This window comes from Octodon degus, unplaced genomic scaffold, assembly GCF_000260255.1.
Source record: "Octodon degus isolate 3935 unplaced genomic scaffold, OctDeg1.0 scaffold00282, whole genome shotgun sequence".
NCBI classification, from domain to species: domain Eukaryota; kingdom Metazoa; phylum Chordata; class Mammalia; order Rodentia; family Octodontidae; genus Octodon; species Octodon degus.
Genome location: NW_004524858.1, coordinates 1,531,828 through 1,536,781, shown reverse-complemented (window position 1 = coordinate 1,536,781; position 4,954 = coordinate 1,531,828). Strand labels below are relative to the sequence as shown.

Sequence of the window (4,954 nt, the reverse complement as noted above, 5' to 3'; positions counted from 1 at the left end):
AGCAGGAAACTCTCCGCACACTCACCGGACCTGGGCTAGGACTGGGTCCGGGGGCTCCCGGAACACGGCAGAAAATTGTACTCGGCGGGCGGGGTGGGGGAGGCACTCCCAATCAGTTATTTATATTAACAGATACATGCATGCAAAATTGAACAAGAAAAAAGAAATACATAAGAAATTAAGATAAAAGGGGAAACAATTTGAAAAAGTAGACAAAATAAATTAAAGCATTACTGCTACTCTCCATAGACCAGCAGAAAGGCACAGTACAGTTGTCCAAACCCTCCTGCTCACTCTCCTACCCTTATCCTCAACTCAGTGACTCTTTCTTTTTTTTCCCATAATTTTATTGATAAACAAATAGCAATGAGACAGTTTCAAATCAACTCTTTCTTTTTTAATAAGTTCATTCCATTTTTCCAATATCTATTGCACCCTTCCAATTCCATTTTATTTTTTCAGGTTCTGACACTAAAGAAACAATATAATGTTTGCAAATGTGAGTCTCATTTATTTCACCTAAGAGTATGTTTTTATTTTTAAAAGAGGCTACAAAATAGTAATAAAAAGGAAAAAATACAAATGATAACAAAATTTTAGGGAACAAAATAGCATGAATTCCACAGTGTTTGTTATATTGCATAGTGCTGTCTTCAAATTCATTGTTTAGATTACCATATATGGGCACGCAAAACTAGATAGAGAAAAAAATAACAGAAACAGAAAATTACGAGAAATTGAGAAAGCAGAAAAAAATGACAAAGACAAACTATTTAAGCATTAACTGATCCCTTCCACGTGCCAGTAGAAATCTACAGTACAGTTATCCAAACTCTGGATTACATATATAAATGAAGCGCTTTCCTTCCCTCCCTTTCCTGTCCTCCTCATTTCAGTAAGCCCATCCTTGTAACAAATACTGTAAAATTAATATTACTTTTTTAAGTGAAATTCAGTATTCCTCGTAATTTCTTCTGTTTGAATTCTGATTTTTACTTTCTTTAAAAAATAAAAAATAAAAACAACTGTTGGAAATGGGAACTACAATCATCACAACTGTCTTGAATGCATATTTGCATGATTTTTTCCTGCTCATTGTTTTTCCTATCTTTTTTTCCCCTTTCCTTCATCTTTATTGGTTATTCATTTTTTATTTTTTTTATTTTTTAAGAGAGTACAAATTAGAATTAAAACAGAAAAAATACAAGTGATACAAATTTTCATTTCATAAAGCAATATTAATTTAGCAGTTTTTATTGCAATATATAGTGTTGCCATCCAAACAGTTATTCATATTACTAGGTATATGAATATAAAATTAGAGAAAGAAAAAACAAAGAAATGTATAATAAAATGAGAAGAAAAAAAGAGAAACAATTGAAAAAGGAGATGAAATAAATTAAAGCATTACCAAATTCTTTCCATAGACCAGCATAAATGCAAAGTACAGTTGTCCAAACCATTCTGCTTACATATACAGATAAATTTATTTCCCCCACTCCCTATCTTGTCATATTCCTCTTTCTTTTGAATAAATTCACTCCCTTTTACCAGTGTCTATTGTACTCTTCCGATTCCATTTTTCTCAGGTTCTCACACCAAGGAGACAACCTGATGTTTGCACATGTGGGTCTTATTTCACTTAAGAGTATATTCTGCAATTGCATCCATTTAATGGCAAAGCACTCAAATTTCTACTGTTTTATACCTAAATAATACTTCGGGGTGTAAAAATACCATGTTTTCCTTATCCATTCTTCTGTTAATAGGCATATGTATTGTTTCCAGGATTTAGCTATAACAAATTGTGCTGCTATAAAAATGGGTGCACACAATTTTTGGCGTGAGGCTTTTTGTTCTTCTAGAAAAATACCCAGGAGAGGAAAAGCTAGATTGAATGCGATCTCTAATCCTAGCTTTCCAAGGAATCTCCATAATGATTTCCATGCTGGTTGTACCAGTCTGCCCTCCCACCAACAGTGCAGAAGCATTCCTTTTTGGGATCTCAGTGCTGTTTTAATTTGCATTTCTCAAATGACCAATGATGTTGAACATTTTTTGATATGTTTATGTGCCATTAATATTTCTTCATCTGAGAAATATATATTCATCTCAGCTGCCTATTATTCGACAGGGTCTTTGAATTTGGGGAACCTAATTATTTTAATTTTTTGCATATTCTTTGAATTTCTTCCTCTAAGAAGGGGACTTTTAAAAAAGATGAGATCCCAGTTCTTGATTCTTTGGAGTACTTCCTGTGCAGTTCAGTTTTTGTAAATGAACTTGTTTTCCTACCCCTATATCTTCACAATTCCCTCCTATTTTCACTTCTAGTAAATTTAATGTTTCTGTTTTGTTATTTAGATATTTAATACATTTTGACTTTAGTTTAGTACATAGTGATAGACCATGGTCTCAGTTTAGTTTTTGGTATGTGGAGACCCAAGGTATCCAGCACCATTTGTTAAAGAGGATCTTTCTTCCAATGAACATGTTTTGGCCCTTTGTCAAAGGTAACATGGCTGAGGGTGTTTGTAGTTGTACCTTCATCTTCTAATCTGTTCCATTGATCATCAGGTCTGGGTTTTTTGCCAGTACTATGTTGATTTTATCACAGTAGTTTTGTAGTATAATTTCAACTCAGAAATTGTAATGCCTAATGCCTTGCCTTTGTTACCCAAGATTGTTTTTGCTATTCTAGGTCTTTTCCTGTTCCAAATATATTTTAGGAATGTTTTCTCTAGATCTGTAAGGTATGTTGATTTTATTTTGTTAGGGATTGCCTTAAATTTGTATAAAAATTTTAAGAGTATGGACATTTTCACAATGTTCATTCTTCCTATCCAACAGCAAGGAACATCTTTCTATTTTCTGAGATCCTCTTCAATCTTTTTTTCCAGAATATTGTAATTGTCCTTGTATAGATCTTTTACTTCTTTTCTTAGGTTCATTCCTAAGTATTTCATTTTTTGGATATTATTGTGAAGGGTATTGTTTCTCTAATTTCTCTCTCAGTGATATTGTTATCTGTCTAAAGGGATGCTATTGATTTGGAGGTGTTAGCTTTGAATCCTTCTACACTGCTATATATGTTTATTTATTCTAGGAGCTTCTTGGTGGATGTTTATGTGTCTTCCAAGGAGAGTATAGTGTTGTCTGTGAATAATGGAGAGTTTAACTTCTTTACCTGTTCTTCTTCCCTTTATCTGTCCTGTCTAATGGCTCTAGCTAATGATTCCAGAAATATATTGAACCATGGTGGTCATAGTGGATGTCCTTGACTTACACCTGACTTTTGAGTAAAAGGTTTCAGTTTTTCTCCTTTTAGAATTATGTTGACATTGGTTTGTCATAGATGGCTTTCATCACATTGAAGTACAGGTCATCTATCCCAATTTTCTGTAGGACTTTGATCGTGAATGAGTGTTAGACTTTGTTAAAAGCCTTTTCTGCATCTATTGAGATGATGATGAGGTATTGGTTTTGGCAATATCGATACGGTGTATTATATTTACAGATTTGCATATGTTGAACCATCCTTGCTTCCCTGGGATAACCTACCTAGTCATGGTGTATAATCTTCCTGATGATATGCTGTATTGTATATGCTGTCATTTTATTGAGGATTTCTGCATCTATGTACATGAGGGACATTGGCCTGTAATTCTCTTTTTCCGTTGAGTCTTTTCTGGATTTTGTATCAGTATAATACTTGCCTCCAGGAAAGATTTTGGGAGCATTGCTTCCTGTTCAATTTCTTTGAAGAGTTTGAGGATTTTGGGATTAAATCTTCTCTGAATTTCTTCTAAAATTCACCCGTAAACCCATTAGGACTTGGGTTTTTCTTTGTCAGTAAGTTTTTTTTATTACATTTCCAATTTCATTGGCTATTTGGTTATTCAGAGTTTTTATTTTTTTTTTAACCAGGTACCAAATTTCTTTATTTGAAGGAATTAAAGAACTTAAGTAGATGTTCTGGTAGAGTTTATAGAAAAGGTTAAGGTAGCCCCAACATGCATGTGCTGTCTTGGTGACATTAGCTCTCATTGTCACTGTCCCCCAGGGTATGCTTGTCAAAGAGACATCAGCCATGCCAGACTCGGGGGCTCCCATCTTGTGCAGGTTGGTCACGTGGTCACCCAGCTCTTTGATGGCCTTCACCTGCTCATCCAGGTACTGCGTCTGGATGAAGTCACACAGATGGGGGTCGTTCTTATCAGTGGCCAGCTTGTGCAGCTCCAGGAGGGACTGATTCACACTCTTCTCCAAGTGCAGCGCGCACTCCATCACGTTCAGCCCATTCTCCCAGTCATCACGGTCTGGTTTCTTGATATCCTGAAGGAAGATCCGGCCACCGCGCTGGTTCTGCAGCTTCATCAACTTCTCAGCGTGTTCTCTCTCCTCATGGGATTGGTGAAGAAAGTATTTGGCGAAGATCTTCAAAGCCACATCATCGCGGTCAAAGTAGTAAGACATGGACTGGTAGATGTAGGAGGCGTAGAGCTCCAGGTTGATCTGGCGGTTGATGGCAGCCTCGGCGTTCTAGTGGTAGTTCTGGCACACTTGCGAGGGCGAGGTGGTCGTCATGGCGGCGGCGGGCGAGGCTGGGCTGCAGCGGCGGTGCGGCGGCGGCGAGGGTGGGCGAGGGCCTGGCTTCGTCCAAGCACTGTTGAAGCAGGAGGCCGCAGCGACGCTCAGCGGAGAACCTATTCAGAGTTTTTATATCTTCTTGATTCAGTTTTGGCAATTTGTACCTATATAGGAATCTGTCCATTTCTTCTGTGTCTTCAAATCTGTGACAGTAAAGATTCTCGAAGTAGTTATTTATGATGTTCTGAATTGCCACATGATCTGTAGTAATTTCACCCTTTTCATTCCTTATTTCTTTTTTCTTTCTTTTTTTTAATAATCATTATTTTATTTATTTATTTATTTATTTCCATAATTTTATTGA

The 4,954-nt window shown here is 36.4% G+C and overlaps 1 protein-coding gene and 1 pseudogene across 1 annotated transcript in view; one reads left to right on the top strand and one right to left on the bottom strand.

Annotated features, from left to right (window-relative positions):
• LOC101585316 (vomeronasal type-2 receptor 116-like) overlaps nt 1-4,954 on the top strand; it is a 73,307-nt gene that overhangs the window by 10,471 nt on the left and 57,882 nt on the right.
• LOC101571448 lies at nt 3,930-4,687 on the bottom strand (annotated as a pseudogene).